This window comes from Helicoverpa zea, chromosome 17 (assembly GCF_022581195.2).
Source record: "Helicoverpa zea isolate HzStark_Cry1AcR chromosome 17, ilHelZeax1.1, whole genome shotgun sequence".
NCBI lineage: Eukaryota > Metazoa > Arthropoda > Insecta > Lepidoptera > Noctuidae > Helicoverpa > Helicoverpa zea.
In genome coordinates, this window is record NC_061468.1 from 6,185,764 (window position 1) to 6,207,516 (window position 21,753).

The following is a 21,753-nucleotide window of genomic DNA, read 5'->3' on the forward strand; positions in this document are numbered from 1 at the left end:
AGATGATGTACCTATGTACCTACATATTTTTGTTGCCGCTATACTTAGCAGCAAAAACTGGGATGTAATAAATATTTTAGAAAGTTTGGAACCCTTTGGAATCCGTCTCGCACTTAGCTTATTTATTTTTTGGTAAATGTGTTTACTGAACCGCAATTCCTCTTTGTGCATAATTCAAAATGGTGGATCTCCTGCCCACCATTTTGAATTTTATAGTGTTAGGCTATATTAGCTTTTAAGTCTGTATGAAAATATTCGTAGCTCTATTCCATATACCGCGAAATAAATAAAACTTTGTACACGGGACTATATTTATGTTTAAAACGAGGTACTCGTGCAGTATCTAATTAATATAACTTAAGTTCAAAGATAAACATCACTGAAGGTCGTTAGTTTATTAAACTTCATAATTTAATATTGACTTGTAGCTACCCGACAGCTTTAAGTTGCGCTAAACATTAAATTATTCTTTGGTTTGTATATTTTGGAGTTTAAACTATTTTAAATTAAAATAGTTGATTTACAGCCAATGAGGACGGCGAAGCTGTGAACTACAAAAAGTGATATTTTCTTATGTAGTCCTATAATCTATCATTAAATTACGGATAGTAAGTTTTTCTTGGGGGAAAATTTGATATTTTGTATCTTTATATATTTTTTCTAAAAAGTTTCCCAAGGCTGAGGGCACGAGAAACTGGCAGTTATTTTCCATTTCCAAATATATTCAAACTAATTGCCTCCTAAATCATGACTCAAATGGCAAAACATAAATCATAGCACACAGGCATAAGATATTCGGTGTAACAATTATGTTCGGATGTAACAAGTTTCATACTACAGAGGTTGAATAACATATACGACCGTTGCCAAACTCCTTAACAATTTAACTAAGAACTTTTCAGGCCAGCTCCAAGCACAAGTTACATTATCCGGCTCTCTTTCGTATTATAGTTCGGCCATTCAGAGAATGCGTTCCTGACACGTCGCGATTGAACTGACGACGTAACTTTGCAATGGCGTTGCAGTTACGATAAAAATATTTTTGCTGGTTGTTTACCGTTTTAACAATTGAGGAGCATTAAAACAACATTATTATATCAATAATCAATGAATGTAGTTACGTCGTCAGTTCAATCGCGACGTGTCAGGAACGCATTCTCTGAATGGCCGAACTATAGGATTAATTTGAAGTTTTCTGCCGTTACATAACATGAGTTTTACTTGGAACTTACTCAGTGACTTGCCAATGAATGTTTAATAAGTTCTCCTGTAAAACGTATGGCTTTAAACCAACCTTCTTTACACTTTTAAGGAATGGCAGACGAGAGTAAGCGGGTAAGGTTACCACATAAAAAGAGTTAAGAATTGTGAGTGGGAGTAGGTAGGTACCACGTAAAAAGAGTTAGGAATTCTCTGCTGGATATTTTTTGTTTCGTGAGTGGAACCGTGTTGTATGAAGAAACGGAATAAATAATACAGCGTAAGAGCCTCAGCCTTACTCAAATTAAATTATTAAAAGTTTCGACATGATCCTATTAATATATTTTTTCTCGAACGAAAACATGCACGGAATAAGCTTAAAGGACAAAATTTTCCCATATAGTAAAAGCCCAATAAGAAAATCCGGAGATAAATGATGTAACATCATCATAAAGTTTATCAGCGCTCGTCAAAAAAATCCCCAATCCTATGATGATCTTAAAAAGTTCCCGCCAACACAAACAGTTTTACTTTTTAAATAAATCAGACTACCAACTCGAAATAACTTGATAAACTTGGTTTGCTTGCTTTGAAGTCGGAAACATTAAATTAGGCGGCCGTCTGATATAATCATAACATTTTTAGCGCTTCTGAACAAGTTTTAACTTGATGTTTTTATCCTGTTCTATTCGCCACTCTTGAAATGGGAACATTCTCGCTCTGTGTAAACGGGATCTGCCTTCGCCTCGGTACTAAAATAAATTTAGGACCAATAAAACGAACGATGGCTTTGATTTCTTTTTATTATGTCTACCACGCGCGTCATCCGACACCCCTAACACAAAGAATATCCTGATTGTGTGCAAAAGGAGACTGTATACGATTCCGTTCCATTTTTAAAATGCATTATCGTATGGTACATCGGTTTTTACGAGTAGGGAAAGCAATGGAGTGGCATTCAGTACTGTGTTTGTTTTTTTAATGTTCAGTCGCGTCTACGTAAATGTCGGGTCTTGTTCAGCGACACACGAATGGTCACTGCCAAGTCACTGAACTGATATTGCTTTATAAAGTTTGTCTTTGTACATTAAACCGACCAACTTTAAGATTTCTAAGGTACCTATATTAATTGTGAGGCAAAACTTTAGTGCTACGTTCAGTTATGAAACTTTTAGCCCCATTGTTCTGTTTATCTGCGATAAATTTTAGTATGGGTTGGAGTTTAGATACAAGATAAAACCAGGGTAATATTGATAGTAAAAGTAGCCTTTTGCCTTGAAAACTGAATAGGGAATCACGTCTTAAAAATGTCTGGGATATTGGAATAGAAAGCAGCCAACTGAACAAATGAATGATATGGGTATGCCTTACCGTACAGTACCATTTTCATATTAGAAACTAAAATACCATATTCGAGCATTATTTAGCAGCTTTATACATAAACATTTCGCAGTACACGTCTTGATAAATAATAATACAAAGCAAACAATAACGCGATAGTTTGATAAGGGTAAGTCCAGACTTACCCTGTCATGGCTACACAACACACATATCTACATATATAGACAAACGACATGTTTGTTCACGCGTCACTGCTTGCTACATTTTCTTAGCTACTCGTGGTACAGCCAATGGTTATTTCTTGAACGGTTATAGGAATGGTTATTGTGCTGTTTGCATTAGCTATGCAAACAGATTGCTGATTCCGAGTTTTGACAGCATTCGCAACTCGATACGTAATTATAAGTCTATTGAAATAAAGAGTCGTATGCTACGTCACATGACTTAGGTATTACTTCTTCTTTTATTTTGCCGGTTAATAATGATTACACTCGCAAAAGTGAGCTCAAGTGTAATACGACCAAGTACTGATGACAGTCTTTATTAAATAAACAATTCTATGATAAGTGCTACGTGATTCAATGGTATGATAATCTTCGCATCGAAAAAATTTACTTGCAAAACTCGCACTAGGCACTCAGAATAGTAAATGAGACTGAGAATTACCTTTTCCTTTTAATAATGTAAAGCATATTATTAATTTTGTAAAGGTTATGTTATATGTTAGTACAGCGTATTTATTAGATCCTATTAATATGAAGAATCGTGCAAAAAGTACCTAAAATAAATTTTATTGAGCATATAACAGACTTTAATTTTGGCAATAATGGATTCTGATTCAGTTTAAAAAGGCAGAAAAAGAACATAGAAAGGTAAACGCGAGGAAAATTCCAGAACAAAACTTCTCAGAAATTAGTTTAACTAGCAACAGGTTTAACAAGTTAAGGCCTAACAAATTATTATTTGTAAACGCCTGACGGTGGCTTATTAAAGTATTGTTAATTTGAGTCGCTTAGTTAATTATTCTTAACAAAGACGCTAACTTGTAACTTGGGAATTAAATATACATAAGTTTATGGGAACAAAACAGCAGGAACAAATAAGATTTCCTGCGGGTTCCCGCCTCAGTCATCATTAAAGTTAATTGAGTACTAAACATTTTACGTGGAACGAAACGTAATCTAATTTTCAGCATTTAAAATGCTTGTACACGTTTGCTTGTATACGTCAGTAAGGTGGATGTAATATAGTAGAGCTTGGAATAATTGCCTTGGAGAAAGGTAGCAACAAAATTATACTTCGGGGTGTTACAAAAGTACCCCTAAAGTCGAAAGTTACTATTAAAGTATGGGAACAAATATAATGACCACCATAAAATGCTTTGATACCCTTAGTTTTGTAACCAGAAATATCTACTGAACACCAGAAAAATAAAGTCTAAAAATGTAATAGTACCAGCTATTTTAGTCACGACTTCACTTTAAATTGTATTCGACCACCAAATTTAGTAAATGATCACCAACTCTTGACGACCAAATTAATGTATTATTTTTGCCTAAATAAGTCACTGTGATTGCCATAAAATGTAGGCTTATTACCAAATAAAGTATTGTGATGCCATATTATGTTATGTGTCCGGCTTGCAATGCATGCGTGAGTGTCAGTATGACGAGTGACAGGGGAAAATGGAAGAAAATGACATATTGCGCCGACCCCAAGTAAAATTGGGAACAGGGCAGGAGAAAGAAAAAGAAGAATGTGTTTCTCAATACACTCCCTCGAAAACACACTCTTATCGCACTGTTTAGAGGCATGCAATAGATAATTTTCCACCCTAGTGCAGGAAAAGGGTCCCCATAATGTTATTACATTTATTGTATCAGGCCGAACTTATTTTTTTGGAATCAGTTTACTTAAACAGGATAGCAAGATGTAAAAACTTTGATTATCATTTTATATTAAAACGCTGGTATAATTTTGATGATCATTTACTACTTTTGGGATAACAATGATTTATTTGGACTCATTTTGCTTAAATAGGATAGCAGAATTTAAAAACTTTGGTTATAATCTTACTTTAAAATGGTGGTTTAATTTTGGTGATCATTTACTATTTTTGGCTTACGCATGATTTATTTTGGAGTAATTTCACTTAAATAGGATAGCAAAGTGGTTATAGTTTTACATTAAAATGCGAGTTTCATTTTGGTGATCATTTACTATTTTTGTCTGCTATTTGTTACTATATCTGGTGATCAGTTAAACATAAGCCTTAAAGTATGTGTTCTTCTAATACAAATTAACAAATTTTAACTATTTTTCAATGATACTTTTGCAAGAGTTGGCGATGTTTTTTTATTATACTTTTCTAACACCGTGTGTATGGAAAACGACTAGCGGTCCGGTCTTATAGGCACTATTTAGATCGTGCGTTTTAATTTTATCTCCAGATAGTATTAGTATTTCAATGCGTTCTAGAACACTGCGTATTAATTGCAACTAATTGTAAGGACAAAGTCCGTTAATTATTAATTAATGTCGACTTTGTATGAACGTGGACTGGGCAGCGTTTAAAACAAGTTTGTTTAATGCGACCTCCGCAACTCAGTTAATGGGTAATCCGATTAGACTTAGCTCAAAGAACTTTGTAGCACTTTGGGGAAAGTTCTCAGGGGTTTTTGAAATACCCTTTATTCATAGGTACATATAGCATATCAGATTTTGCCAACGATTTCCCCCACGGGTAAAAAGTAGTCTATAGCCTTCCTCGATAAATGGGCTATCCAATACTGAAGTATTTATCTGTTCCATTAAGTAAGAGTACACCCTTAGATTAGCGAGTACAAACAATCAAACTCTTCAGCTTTAGTAAGTAGATCTATGTAATCAGTACCTACTCATAACACAATTTATATAAAGTAACTAGCTTTTGACCGCGGCTTCGCTCCCGTCAACTGACTTCTCTACTTTACCCTATTTTTTTTTCATAAGAACCTTCTCCTGACAATAACAAACACAACAAAAAAAGAATTAGCCAAATTGGTCCAGGCGTTGTTGAGTTATGCGCTTACCAACACATTTTGCGATTCATTTTTATATTATAGATTATTTGTCCTTCTGTGTATATTTTCTCAAATCGGTACTGAATAACAAAATGTTCGTTACAACAGCAATTTTACATGTTAACTGAAGGAATGTCTGCAACATTTAACTTCATTCATATGAAATGGAATTAATTTGGAGGCATTTCACGCTTTTGTCTATTTACTCGACAAGATTGTAACCTTGAAGGAGTATAAGGAATAAGGTTGATATGTAATTTTCAAGGATATTATATAACACACGTGTGAAATAAAAATAAACTTTAATACATTTATTTCTATTCCTTGCACAATATATGTACCTAATAATAGCTTAAAGACTTAGAGCCTTAGGCATGCTCTAACAGAAATATTAGTGGTAGGTCAATACTATGAAATTAGAACGCATTAGAACATAATTTGTGTCTTATTATAAATATACCTTACCTATAAATCCTCTAATCAAAAACAATTGCTTCTACAGTTACCTACCGGACATTGAAATGTCTCTCCCTAGTATTTATGACAAATGGTCACAAATAAACCAAAATACCTATCCATCCCAACAGTTACAATATAATACCTCTTCAAATAAGGGTATTAGGTATGATTTTAGTCCAAAGCCATTAAGACTAATAACTTAAGCACATGGAGCTAATTAGTAGCGAGACGCCAAATATTATGTCGGGGTGGTCAAACAACGCTCCCTGAACACAAACCACTTAGTAACATCTCATATGTCATTCAGTACTAAAACTAGGACTTTTATGGTATTAACACTCCAGATATGTTACGAAAGTTGATAGCATTATGTAAGCATATTTTTACATACAAACCTAAATAAAACATATCATCATCATCTTCATCAACCTTTTAATCTTCCTCTCACGTAGAGGCGGATTTAGCGTTAATCACCACGCTTGGCCAACGCGGGTCGGTGATTTCAGACTTTATAGTCTGAAAATTACTTTTAAGAACTAGTACTTTTAAGAAACCTTCATTTTGATTTCCATTTAGGCCATTTTTTGCATTAACTTGAAAATAATCAAGTAATTAAACGGTTTAATGTAGAAGCCGGTCCACACTCCCATTACTGCAAGTGATTAGAAACCGTTTGTCGTAAGTAACGCTTAAACGCCTAGCATAATGTTCCTTGCTTCACTTGCACTAATTAAATTGTAAACAGCCTTTTTATGTTTATGTACGAACATTATGAATACATTTATATTGCTAAAGGGTGTTGGCAAATGTGAATAAAACGTGTTAATACTGTTTTGTTCTTTTTTATGTTTTACGCTTTTTTTCCTTACATTGTGGCAAGGAAAATATTATAAGAAGACATGAGTGTGTTTTTTCAGTGTTCTTTTAATTATAAACAAGCTACTTTATATTAAATCTTTAGAAAAATAATACATAGAAACCAATTCGGCGTATTTCGTGATGGCAGCTAAAGAATTTTTCCATCACATTTTTTTTTGAAAATAATTGGCAATATTGTTCAAAGTGAATGTTGTTTTATGATTATAATTGGAAGCGAAACTTCCTTCCTTCTTACCTATTTCAGAAAAGCCCGCAAATTGATGGTTTCTTTTAACAATAACACGTTTCAGTTAGTTTTGATATCCAACTCCTTACATAAAGCCCAATTAAAATTCGACTAGCTGTTCCCACGGTTTCTGTAGGAACTTCTTCCCGAACCCTGAATGTGGCCTATGTCATCCGGAGAGAGCGTAGCTTCCAAACAACGAAAGAATTTTGCCTTTAGTTTACAAACAAAATATAGGTATTTCCTCTTTATTAAATTGGAATAGATAAAGATTAGTATTAGGCATTCCTGAAAAGACTTTTCCAGCAACTAGGGCATTAGATTTGAATTATTGATTTAGGATAGTACGGATATCAGTCGATACCGATGTCAAAATCGACGATTCGATTTAACCCAATTCCTATAGACTCTCGATACCTAGTTTCAAGACATCTCTTGATGTCTACCTCTAGTTAGCTAGGATACCGGTTTCCCATAATTAATGAAATCGGCTTTCCGGTTTACTCAAAGCGGCGAGGTATAATCGGATCTTTGAAGCCATCAGGGAAATGTGGTTAAAGCATTGGTATCGAGGAACTTAGTTCTAATGGCGTCTCGTACTAATTATGTACAGGAAAGTTTATGCAGATAACAAGAAACAATACAAAATGACTCTGTTACGGGTGGCCGCAGCTATTTAACTATAACAATAACTAAACCATTTTCAGTGGTCATATGGTTATCCGGCTGGTTATGGTTTGGTCTTCGTTATACCAAATGTAAAAAGTAAATGGTACAACTCTCTTCCTTAAAATTATGAAAATCAAATGTGAATTCAACTTCTGTTTCAATTTCTTATCTAATCTAGATTTTTTTTTCATGTAAAAACACAAATGTAGGAAAAATATTAGGTACATCGTCCTAAAAGTACCTGTTATCAGTTCAGAAATGGAAATACACTCACTCAAAGTGAATGTAGCTAGTAGGGTAGCTACTTTAACCATAAAGACGGTCATCTTAGAAAGCACTCCACATACGAGTATTACTTTACCTTCAGCCAATTTCAGCCAGGGAAAAACGACAAGGCGGATCACATTTTCAGCCAAGCCAAACAAGTCAAGCCAAAAAAGTCTATTGAAAGTAGGCTAGTTTTAGCACTTTTTCAAGTCAAAAATACGAAAGGTCAGCACCCCTACAACGCCACGTTTTACCACGTTCTAGTGTCATGGTTGGGTGACGTGTTATGACAAGGCCATTTACATACAAACAGTTCCTTAAACTCGCGAGGAAACGTAGCAGTCATCTTCATAGCTCGTCCAAAAAGTTTCATTATGTCTCAGGCTAATGAGCCCAGAAGTTTCCGCGTCACGTACTTTATAGACTCACGTACTTGCTTGCAGAAGTTTAATAATATTATGCTCATAGACTGTTAGCTGTTTGGAAAATTTCCAATAATATAATAACCTCGGTTTGGTTTCAATGAACATGTCAATTACTGCCTTTTTGGTGGAAATTATTTATTTAAAGGTTTACATATTATACGCTGAAAATATGTGTGCTTATGTGGTTAAAATCTGTGCCATCAATATTAAACTTTACAAAAGAACAACTAAAATTAAAAGAAGTCAATTCAATCTTCTTTCTTCTTTCTAAAACTCCAGCTTAAATAAGTAAGAAAAAGCATCAAAATAACAAATAACACCATCTTCCCGATAAAACACATTTATTGCCTTATTCCAACCTATTTACGCGCGCCATCTTTCTTTCCAGGGCCGCCAACCGTAATCGGATTGGCGCGAACTCGCACAGGTAGTACCAACATCACCACTAACTGCTAGTCACGTCTCTAGAAGTTAGTCGGTTCAGTAAACTCGAAGTAGCAACAGGTGTCCCTCGTCTTTCCATTGTTAGGTTGCTGTAAAATACTGAAAATGACTTTTCTAGGAAATAGACGATATGATGTCTAGTCGCAGGCTCCCATTATATTTAGAGAAATGAAGGAACTGTAGGAGTTCAAGACTAAAGGACTTTTCTCGGAAACGATTTTATTCAGGGCGAAAATAAACAGAAACATATTATCATGGTGGATAAGTCATAGAGAGTCATTAGCCTATGATGGAATATCAAAACTTTCTAGTTACCTACACCTATTTGAATAGTAATATCCCATCAGATTTATGTATATCCCATCATGTTTTCAATCTACTTTACTTTCTGAAGATTCCAACATCAAATTATAAGCATTTGGTTAAAGAAGATTTGCAAACCGCGCATGAGATATTATTATTTACGTACCTACCCACTTGCATTAGCTCTTTTACTCACATAAGTAAACGGCTCAGCAAATGAAATAAACACAGCGCGGTATGTTACGTTTGATCTGACGTTTCACAAACGCATCGGTCTGGAATTGCACCACTGTAAATACCAAGTAAACCGTTTGACTCAAACAACTTACTGGCCGACTGGAAATTGCAATGTTTTTCCTCGGCTCAGAAATATGGAACAATAAGAGTAGCCACACACTGAAGACAGACAGTTGAAAAAAATATATCATTATAATTAAAAAATCGTGAATTCAATGAAGGTTTTTAGTCTGATGCCGGCCTAATACCTGATCGTTTTTATGTGCGTACAGTCTAACCAAGGAGTATTGGGTTACCGGGTAAATGGGTTGAGGAGGTCAGATAGGCAGTCGCTCCCTGTAAAATACTGGTACCCAGCTGCATTCGGTTAGACTGCAACCCGACCCCAACATAGTTGGGAAAAGGCTCGGGAAATGATGATGATGATGTGCGTACTACCATTAATTTCAAAACTGATTTATTAGCTCGAACAAACTATCGGCCGACTAAAAGTTTGCAGTATGCGCGTACTCTAAATATAAAAGGTAGTTTATTACGTACCACGGAACTGCAATTGTACAAAGCATATTTATTCGCCTTGTTTGTTTAAGTGTAGCGTTTTCTCTACTTTCATTTATTTCCCTTCTTGAATTACAGCTCAGAGCGTTCCCTAGTTGCTTTGTAAACAGTCTTGCTAAGCTGCTATTTATAGGTAGCTTGAATGCAAAATAATTTGTTAGTGTTGTCTTTACGAGATATTTTTGCTGGACTACCACTTAGAATAGAAAGTAGTTCTGAAAATAGAAGTTTAAGGATAGTAGTTTAACTTCCTATTTTGGTTTACAAATTCAGTGCCTGTTGTTCTAACTAATCAAACATTCACATATACATTTCGAAATTTTTTACAGTACTTTAGTTGAAAGATTTTATGGTATGTGCCTAGGTATAAAGGTTTTCGAGGTTTTTGACCTTTTATATAAATTGAATTCCCTACTAGTTTGGATAGAAATCTAAACTAATAATCATAGTTTAGTTAATCCTAATAAGATGTATACCTATAGTTAATTCCTAACATCTATTTCTTCAGTACATCTGCCACATACCTCTTGCTCCTTAATCAATCTATCATGACTGATAGCTGGCCCCTCTCAGTTGTTGCATTAATCGATATTAATCAGGCACATTGATTGATTTGCTCAATCGGTTATTATTTGGCTAAATAAGTTACAAGCTTCTTTACTTTTTCGTGATATATGATTTAGTTGTCATAAACATATACACTAATCTATGTAGTTTTTCCGAAGTTGGTTTATAATGTGGCTAAAGTTCAAAAACGCGTAAGTTTTCAGTCAAAATGCTGTGTCACGTGTTAATTAAAGCAAAAATAATCAAATAATACATTCAAGTTTAGCTTAAATTGTTCTGCAACAGACAAGCGAACATAAATAACCCTTACAAAGAACATGACAGCTCTAGTTCTAAAAGCTAATTAATTTTACCTTCTCATAATTACTAAAGACCTCGTATTAAAATCTTATCAAAGAAAATTGTGAACAATGAACGCAACGCAAACTAGCGTAGTTATTACTTACTTGTCTGTTCTATTAAAGTTATTTTATTCTTTGACTAGGTTCTTATGAAGTTATACAACTGTCGAGTCTGTTTGTACGCGGTTTCTTGTCTCAATCTTCTGTTTTCTTGCTAACTTGTAACCTCAATATGTCGCTTTTCGACGTAGGTTCGCCACAATGCGGTCTAATATGACTCCGTAATAATTTCTTGGGTCGTTTCAATGTGATTTCGGTTTGGACGAAAGCCGGGATGAGATTAGGAACCGCAAAGTTTCTAGAAATTTCGAAGTTGGTAAGCTGCTAATCTTAATGGACGCGTATGGTTTTGTAGCTTTTATTTAGTCTCTTTAAAAGCACCAGTTGCATTTGTTTTAATTAGTAAGCTTTTAGGTTCTTCAGTAAGAGATATTATCCTCCTATGTCAGATAACTCATCCTGTATTCTTTCAGCGAGGATCAGTAACACTTTGAGATTAAAGTATTAGCCTGTCTAGACTTAATGTCGCTCAGTCTTCAACTTATTTGTGTTAGAGACAAAATCATGTAGTTTTGTGAGTAGTGTAGTAGTAGTTAGTTGTCAAACAATTTAATTAAATAATTAGAAATGTATTATAATCTCCAGCAAGAATAAAACAGTTAATTTTAAAGGTACAATGTAGTTTCATACCAGTCCGTCCCTTCAGAGTAAATTCAAAAGTTTTACTTAATTTTCCCTGTCATCAAACATCTTCCTTAGGATTTCCACTTACGTTTCACTACTTTTAATTTAATTCTTACCCCACATTTATAACCAACAAACTCAATAAGCACAGAGTGCAGCAGAACATATGACTACTAACTACAATACAGTGAGCTGAAAGTTTCATGGACAGCGGTTAGGAACTTTCCACATGCAGGGAGAATGTCAATAGGGTGCGCAGCTAACTTTAATAACTGCTCAACGTATTTACAAGTGACATACTGCTCAGTTTAAGGGTGCGTCTACACGGTGCAAGTAGCTTGCGCATGTTGAGGTACATGCGCAGGTTACATGCGTTTTAAAACGTGTGGATCTAGCGACTCGTATATGTACCAAAGCAAAATACCCACCCGCGTGTCCTCGTCACTTGCGCCAGCTACATGCACCGTGTAGACGCACCCTAACACGAATTGTACAAGAACAATTTCGTGTAACAAGGTCTTTAGAAATTGGTTCTGTGGGAAAGTGGAGTGTATATGCGTAAGTGTACCTACGTTCAAATTGAAATGGATAGATCTAATTTGGTAAAAACAATTCCAGCTTATGGTGCTTCATTTTATGTGTAACGTGTTGAGAGTTAAGCTTTATCAGGGGCCTCGGAGAGTAACAGACATTAGACATTTTTGAGAAGATTCGTATTTTAAGGAAGCTAAAAACTTATCCTTAGCGTATCTTACATAAAACTGCAGACTCGGCCGGCGATATAATGTAATTTAGAGGGGGAATACTGTAGTGAGTACCGGAATACTGTACCTGCTATCATACGTAATTATATTTCAGTCACAAAGAACTATACTGTTTAAACAGCAATTCAACAACCTCTACCAGTAATCATTAGAACCATCACTATAAATGGTTTAACAACCAAAGCTAAATCTATCTCCATGAAAACTCATAAATTAATATATTATACCTAACAGCACTAATAATTTAATAGAGCGAATCACACGCATTCTCATTCATCCGAATCTCAATTACCCGGGTACTTAGCGCACAAGTTATCTGATCCAGGCATATTCGAGCATATTATACGTAATCCGCTTACCGTACACACGGAATAATCCTAACGTTTGTAATGTTATGTGCTAATTAATTAATTAATTATACATAGATAATGTTCGCGATAAATATTTGATTTCACTGTTTTGTGGGAAATGTTATTTGTTTCCCCAGAATTTTAGAAGGTTATACACTGAAAATATAGATTTAGTTCACTTTAAAATAATGTACAGCTTCAGTTAATAAATCATCATCATCATCCTCCGAGCATTTCCCAACTACGTTGGAGTCGGCTTCCACTCTAACCGCTCTAGCTTCAGTTAATAAATATTATACTGAAAATAGTCAGTGCCTAATCGGTTAGCTGCAGTGGAAAATTAAAAGTTAATGCTGTGTTTAATGTTCTCGCCCATAAACCACTAAATTAATAAAGTTTTAGTATTTCAACAACTTTTATGGGAACATAAATACTAGTACTAGAATATAAATTAATAAAATAAATAGTACTCAAGAATCGTTTTGACAAACTAAAAGACGGATCAGAACAATAGGTTGCGGAAACGGGTTTTTTGCTAAGCGGGTCGTGGAATTGCATGAATGGTAAGGCCACATGCTCGGAAGTTAGTTGCAAACCGCCAATAAGTTTGCCGCTAACTATAAACATATAATAAAACTAGAACAAGAACACAAGAATAAAACCATCATAAAATTTGACACACGGATTTCGTACAGGTACAAATGCGGACACAAAAAATAAATGAATTTGTTTTATTTATAAACGTTGGCAGGTCCGTGGAAACCTTGTCAGCTTATGACAAGGTCGGAGGATTAGCTGGATTAGGCACTCCCAAAGAAACCACTCGGAATTATAAAGCACTAACAAAACATCAAATTTCATTGTTAATTCATAATACCTTCTCTAAGGCCAGGTATTTGGACGGAACAGGAAAAAGGTAGACCATTTTTAGCACTATACTTTTACCTTGGTTTCGCCCTCTATACTAGAAAACTACTTCACCTCCTCAGATATGGTAATGTCCCAATTCTACAAATGTCTATACCAAGTTGCATCTCGGCTAGTTCAGACATTTCAAAACAATCAAACACACTTTTGCATTTACATGAAATGGTAAAGGTACTCAGACTGAAGCATTTATTTGACATGTATTTATCTCCAATACGTTTGCTGTAAATTCCCAGTAACACCAAAGTCCGGATTAACAAATGTACGTGATTTTGTTTGTCACAGCCAAAAGCTCTGTGAAAATATAACAGGCATTTAAAATGTTACGTTTTATCTGAAGCATTTTAACACAAATATTTGAAATGTAACTTTAGAATTTTTATCGAGAAACACATAAATTTGCACCTTCACAGAATTCTTTATTATAATTCCTGTATTTAAATTTTGGTAAGAAGTACTTCAAACACGTCCATTAATCTTTTCCTTTATCACATTAAATATACGAGTAATTAGCATATTTCCGTGTAAAGTGTTCATACACATGCGAATTCTGGGCGAATTACAAATTCCGTGTAGACAACACAGCGTACGTTGCGACTTTAGACTTTAAACTCCCATTTTGTTGGGTGACAATATCTTATTCCTGGTATTTTGGTGAAATTGTTGTTGGTCTCCAAAATACAGCAAAATAAGTTACCTACCTGTATGAAAATGTGTTTGTTCGTTGAGTACAATTAAAACTTAGTTTTCACGTATCGAAATTCTCCAAACATGTGGTTATGTACACACATAAGTTTCGTGGCTCTTCACCTCATAGTAAACAGACCTAACAAGATACTACCAGTATATTGTTTACACAAACTAGTTACACCCGACTTCCCTGAGGCGTATGGTTGAACGTACCACGTTTGCAGATAAGCCCTGCTTAATCTAGATCGAACTTCTTTACGGCTCGTGTTGTTAACTTAGAACTTTCATATTAGATGGAAAATACAAACGTAGGTAAAACGATAAGGATAAAGATACGCTGTAGGTAATATAAGATCTCTATTCACTATTCTACGTGATATTGTAAAGGGATGCCAGATCAAATATTTAGATGAGGTTTTGGTTACAACTAAACAGATTCTAACTAAACCTCATCTTTGCTTGTTGTTACTAAAAATAACTCAAACAAAATCTTTAAGTTTCGTTTAAAAATATCACTTTATTTATTTTTCTTCAACACAAACTCGATCTAGACACAGCTTAGTGTATAAACAAGCTGCAGTTTTCCTTTGTATTTATTTTTATCCCCCGTGTGTGGGACAGGGTAGAACGTGTCCGTCGTTTCTCCCCCGTTCGGGGAGGACAAGCGGCACGCGAGGATAGGCTTATAGGTAGCTTATAGGTAAGCGTGGCAATCTCTGCCGACCGAGATAGTGCAAGTAAATGGACTTGCACCTATTTATAGATCGGCTGTTTGTGGTCAATGCGTTTACTTTGGTGGATACGTCTTTAAGTATGTCGTAGTACTTGACTACTTGAAGTTATTTGAAATTCTCCTTTTTTATTTTGTGGGCAAATTTTGATTATCTGACAAGACCTAGTATTAGATTTTTATATAGATTTTTAAATACTCTGAACGACAATAAGATTAATTCATTATAACATTATGTATTATTTGTTTCAGTATGGGTTGATTTTTTTTTAACTTTTGTTGTATAGCTGATCAGTCAGAATATCTTGCTTGAAAAAAAATCGTTGTTGTATTTATTTTATCAATTACAAAATGTGAGATAAAACAATTGTATTTATGAACAATTTCAAAATAGGATTGATGTATAAAATAACTGTAGATTGAAAATAGTTACCGATTCTCTTTCAGCTGTCGTAAAGAACTAAATTTGTAAATTAAAACTTTTCAGTAGTAATAACATTTTACTTTGTAAAAGACAAACGAACATATAATTTTGCTTATTATTCTCCAAGTTTCTGCATTCTCTATTTATTTTCGTTATCCCTAGCATCTGATGGTACCCGACGTAAAGTTTTTGTAACAAAGAATAAGAACGTGCCCGGAATATTATGAAAAATCCAATCTGGCATTGATTATATTTAAAACAAACTCCGGATTTTCTTTTAAGAGTTACATCTATTTTGAAAATGTTATTAAAATGATATAAGTTAAATGTATCATGTATAGATTTTAGATGATTAGGTGAGTGACTCATAAAACTTATACCGTGTCATAAAAATTCCATAATAACTTAAACTCGTTAAATCAAGTTTGATAGTTGAATTTGATTAAAATTTCGACTTGGATCCTTACAGCTGAAATAATTTAAAGTTTTCATATTACATCACAGTGAAATTACTAAAAGATACTCCAAAACTATGCACTTCAATTCACTCTATGACCAAAGAATAAAAAACTTTTCAATACAAACCAATTTTATCTTAGAAGCGACACAAGTAAAATATTCAAGGAAAATGGATTCTAAGTAAAACAGAAAGTAGCAGAGATTTTGTTAAACAAGCTTCTTATTTACTTTAGCAAATCGGTCTAAAGGGCCCCGCCATTTTTGTGCAAATAAAAAGCCCTTATTTAAAGGGTAAAACAGATAAATTCTTAACTTTACGATATCGGCGTCGGTAGATAATTGGATTGTGAACGTAATTCTATGTGAAATACCGATATTGAAATCAGTAAGTTAGTTTGAATTACCCTTGACCTGCGAATTCGCTTCTTTGGATTCATGAAAATAGGATATTATAGTGCCTTGTTGAAATCTTCATTTAAAAACTTAGAAAGTGACAAAATATGATGTAGGTATAGTTATCACGAATCTTGAGCTCTGACCTTCACCTGCGCAGAAGTAATTTATTGGGTCCCTTTTGTGGTATGAAGTGAGGCGTGGGGGCAGGCTAAAGCGAGTGATGGGCCCGCAGCGCATCGCGTCATAGTCGTCACTCGGGATTGGTTCTTTGCTAATAAATCACTTCTGCGCAGATGTAGGGCAGAGCTCAAGATTCGTGCCGATAACAATAATTGAGCCTGTTACTTACACGTACAGTCGACTTCAGGTCAGTGGTAACCCCGAGTCTCCAGGCCCCACAAGTGCGCGGATCTGCGCATCATGGGCCTGGACGACTCAGCTACTGCGGAGGAGGTAGTGGCCGCCGTCGCTAGGACGGGTGGGTGCTCCGCCGACGAAGTCAAGGCGGGCACCATACGTCCCGACTTCAGGGGCACGTGCACCATCACGGTGAGCTGCCCCGTGACGGCGGCCAAAAACATTGTTGACGGCCGAAGATTGCTGGTCGGCTGGGTGTCGGCGCAGGTTAAGCTGCTTGACCCCAGACCGCTGAGGTGCTTCCGATGCCACGTCGGGCATCATGTGGGTGTCCGTTGCACCTCGGAGGTCGACCGCAGCGCCCTCTGTTTCCGCTGCGGTCAGCCCGGTCACAAGGCCGTGGAATGCAGCGCCACGCCGCACTGCTCTGCATGTGCGGCTGCTGGCAAGCCGGCCGAACACCGGGCGGGGAGCAAGACCTGTGCCCCACCCGCCAAGCCGAGTAAGGGCAAGGGTCGGCCGTCCGTCGTTGCCACCGCCGTCACCTCCGCAGTGGCCACCACCGCAGCTCCTGCGGCCGCCGCCGCCCCCAACGCTGCCGCCGCTGTCGCCGTCGCCACTGCTGCTGCCGCAGCGCCCGTCCTTGGGCCTCAAGAGGAGGAAGACGTGATGGAGTGCTAGCCTGGCTCCACTACGCTTCCTCCAGGCGAACATCAACCACTGCGCCCGTGCCCAGGATCTGTTGCTCCAAAGCATGGCGCAGTGGTCGATCAACATCGCCGTGGTCGCTGAGCCGTACTTTGTCCTTCCCAGGGATGACTGGGTTAAGGACCTTAGCGGCTCAGTGACCATCATATCGTCGGCCGCCGCTGGTACTCCTTCCCTCGAAGGGGTGAAGAGTGGAAGGGGTTGCGTCGCAGCACGGTTCGGGGAGATAGTCGTCGTGGGGGTGTACTTCTCCCCGAGCCGAACTCTCGCCGAGTTCCACAACTCCCTCCTGGAGTTGTCCGTCGTCGTCGGAAGTTATTCCCTCCCCGTGATAGTGTTAGGGGACTTCAACGCCAAGAACTTGGCCTGGGGTTCCCGACGCACAGATGCACGGGGTAGGATGGTGGAGGACTGGGCGCTGGAAGCAGGCCTGGTCGTCCTCAATCGGGGTTCTGTCCCCACGTGCGTACGGATGCGGGGCGAGTCAGTGGTGGACATCTCGTTCGCCAGCCCCGCTCTGCTGCCGCGTGTCTTTGACTGGCGCGTAGAGGAGAGGGTGGAGACCTACTCCGATCACCGGTACATCCGGTTTGACGTCTCCGCCCAGAACCCTAGCGCGCCGGTCCTGCAGACCCCGAGTGGTCCACGTTGGGCGCTGAGGCACCTGGACCGGGAGCTTCTCCTGGAAGCCTCAGTCGTGCAGGCCTGGGTGTCATCACCGGACAGGCCCGCCGACATCAACGACGAGGCGGAGTGGTTCCGGGAGACCATGTCCGAGATCTGTGACGTGGCCATGCCCCGAGCCCCGCCAGGACGCGCCCGACGCCAGGTGTACTGGTGGTCTTGCGAGATCGCCGCCCTTCGAGAGGCGTGTGTCGCTGCGAGGCACCTGTACACCAGACACCGCAGGCTGCGCATCCGCCCTCCGGATGCAGAAGCCAGGGAAGCAGAGCTGTACGAGGGATACAGAGCTGCGAAGACCGCCCTCCAATTGGCCATCATCCAGGCCAAGGAGGTGGCCAATGCGGAGCTGCTGGGGTCTCTGGACAGGGACCCGTGGGGGCGCCCGTACAAAATGGTGCGGGGCAAGCTCCGCCCATGGGCCCCCCCGCTGACCCAGAGTCTTCGGCCTCAGTTGGTGGAGGAGGTGGTGAGCGCTCTGTTCCCTTCGGGCGGGGAACACTCTCCCCCGCCCATGTCTCTGCAACCCGCGGTGTCAACGACGGACCACACTTCCGACGACGACGATGTCCCCGAGGTGACTGGGGTGGACCTGAGAGTGGCGGTGGCTAGGCTGAAAGCCAAAAACACCGCCCCAGGGCCTGACGGCCTGCCTGGCAAGGCCTGGGTCCTGGCCCTTGAGGCTCTCGGGCCTCGACTTAGGGGGCTTCTCAGCGCATGCTTGGAGAGGGGCCAGTTCCCACTTCGTTGGAAGACAGGGAAACTGGTCCTCATACGGAAGCCGGGGCGCCCTGCGGACTCTCCGTCCGCATACCGGCCTATCGTGCTGCTCGACGAGGTGGGCAAGCTCTTTGAGCGAGTTGTCGCACACCGCCTCGTCGCGCACCTTGGGGGGATAGGGCCGGACCTTGCGGACCACCAGTTCGGTTTCCGCAAGGGGCGCTCAACGGTGGACGCCATCATGCGCGTGAGAGCTCTCACGACGGGGGATGCTGTGTCCCGGGGGGGGGGTCGTCTTGGCGGTGTCTCTTGACATCGCCAACGCCTTCAACACCCTTCCCTGGAGTTGCATCAGGGAGGCACTCCGGTATCACCGGGTGCCGACCTACCTTCGTCGCGTGGTCGAGGCCTATCTGTCGGATAGGTCCATCATTTACCCTGGTCACAACGGGGAATGGAACCGGCGAGAGATGTCGTGCGGTGTTCCGCAGGGGTCGGTACTGGGGCCGCTCTTGTGGAACATCGGCTACGACTGGGTGCTGCGCGCCGACCTCCCTAGCGGCGTCAGCGTGGTCTGCTACGCTGACGACACGCTGGTTCTGGCACAAGGGAGGTCGCACCAGGAGGCGGCCGACATAATGACGCGCGGGGTTGCGATAGTCATCGAGAGGATCCAGCTGCTGGGACTGGAGGTGGCCTTGCACAAATCCGAGGCCATGTGCTTTCATGGGCTTCGGAACGCGCCACCTTCAGGCTCCCAAGTCACGGTGGGGGGGGCTACCATCGGCGTCGAGAGGGCGATGAAGTACCTGGGACTCGTCCTCGACGGCCGGTGGAGCTTCGTCGAGCACTTCCGACGTTTGGGCCCCAAACTGGAGAAGGCAGGTGCTGCATTCAAGCGGCTCCTGCCCAACCTGGGAGGCCCAAACGCCCCCTGCCGTAAACTCTACGCGGGGGTCATGCGGTCCATGGCCCTTTACGGGGCCCCGGTATGGGCACGTTCGGCACGGCCGCGGGCTGTGCACTACCTGAACGTGCCCCAAAGGGTGATAGCCATTAGGCTAATCCGGGGGTACCGCACGATCTCCCGCGAAGCAGCTGGCCTACTCGCTGGACTGCCACCGTGGGATCTGGAGGCGAGGGTCTTCTTGCGCCTGTACGACTGGCGCGAGGAGGCTCAGCGCCGGGGAGAAACCCCGTTGCCGCGGCAAGTTGTCGCGCAGCGGGCGGAGCTCCGGCGCGATCTCATGGTGGCCTGGAGGGAGCGACTATCGCAACCCAGTGCAGGGCACGCCACCATCGTGGCGGTAAGTCCCCTCTTTGAGGAGTGGCTCGGGAGGAGTCACGGCGCCCTCACGTACCGCATGACGCAGGTCCTCACCGGACACGGTTGTTTCGGGAGGTACCTGCACCGCATCGGTCGTGAGGAGGCGCCCGGGTGTCACCATTGTGCGGACAGCCCCGAGGACACGGTGGACCACACAGTCCAGGTGTGCCCCGCATGGGAAGGGCACCGCCGGGTCCTCGTCGAGGCTTTGGGCGGCGGCGACCTCTCGCGTCCGGCCCTGGTTCAGGCCATGGTCCGGGGCGAGAGGGAATGGGATGCCGTCGCCTCCTTCTGCGAAGCGGTCATGCTCGAGAAGGAGGAGGCGGAACGCCAGAGAGTTCGCACCTCTCATCCCGGCCGCCGCGCTGGACCAGGTAGACACCATGGGCGCCGGGTGTCGCGAGATGACTCCCGGCCACCGTAGGCGTGGGTCTGTGGGCGGTGAGTTCGGGTGGCTCATCGTCCCTCTGTCTTCCTAGACGACAGACCCGTGTCGACGGCGCGCGTTGTTCCACGCGCTCCTCAAAGAGACGTCAGCAACCCCAGCGGGGCCCAGCAGGGCCAAGGCCTGCCGGGGCTGCGGGTTGTTCGAAAGAGATACCGCGGCCCTGGTACATAAAAGGCCTATGACGGAACACGACGATTTTAGTCAGTAAGAGTCTGACACTCCCTCACCGCTGCTAACCCACAGCGGGAGGGGTCATTTGATGATTTTACGTCGATAAAAAAAAAAAAAAAAAAAAAAAAAAAAGGTCAGTGGTAACAGTTTTATAGGAAAATTATTACTATTGTGTTAAGGTGCATGACAGTTACCACTGATGTGCAGTCTACCGTACGTAAATGAAAATTTATTGATGTAAAAAATATTTAACTTCTTCAACATATTTATATGAAATTGTTACCAACATAAAACTAAAATATCCGAAATAGAAAATACCTAATCCTGTAATTTAATATGTTATATTGATAAAAATATCTCGCAATATTTCGTAGTTCAAAAGGTTGACTATTTTCAATATACATAGAGCAAGTTTTGCTCTGAACTTTGACATTTTACTTGCTTAGGTACATATTATTTACTTGATAACCTAAAGCTACGTACAGATTAGATGATCTGACATATGCAGTCGGTTAAAAAGCGTATACACCACATGATAAGTATGTATTTATTTATGTATTAAATAAATTATTTACTTATAAATAAATAATAATAAGTATTAATTAAGCCGCGAACGGGAATCTGCATGCATATGCGCGTCCTCGTACAGCAATTTCAGACTAGCGGATTTCCCGCAGAATTTTTCTGTAAGTACGTTCAGTATATGACAAAAAACAACTGGGTGACAGATTTGAGTGGCCAGGAATGAGTCGCGCGGGAAAACTTCGCTGGCGTGAAATGCTGCTATCCGCGTAAACAGTTTGTGGTGTACCTACATGTAACCAACTTCGCATAGTAGGAATGTCTGGCCTGTACGCAGCTTTACATTACGAGCTAAGG

At 40.3% G+C, this 21,753-nt stretch overlaps 1 protein-coding gene across 4 annotated transcripts in view; it reads left to right on the top strand.

The window, feature by feature from the left end:
* The window catches only part of LOC124637984 (diuretic hormone receptor), a 187,260-nt gene that overhangs the window by 99,947 nt on the left and 65,560 nt on the right, over positions 1-21,753 (top strand). Inside the window, exon 2 of one of the 4 annotated variants that reach the window (XM_047174744.1) lies at positions 8,917-8,955. The exons of the other annotated variants lie outside the window; for them this stretch is intronic. The gene's annotated coding sequence lies outside the window, so the exon portion shown is untranslated. The remainder of the gene's footprint in view (positions 1-8,916; positions 8,956-21,753) is intronic. 4 annotated transcript variants of the gene reach the window in all.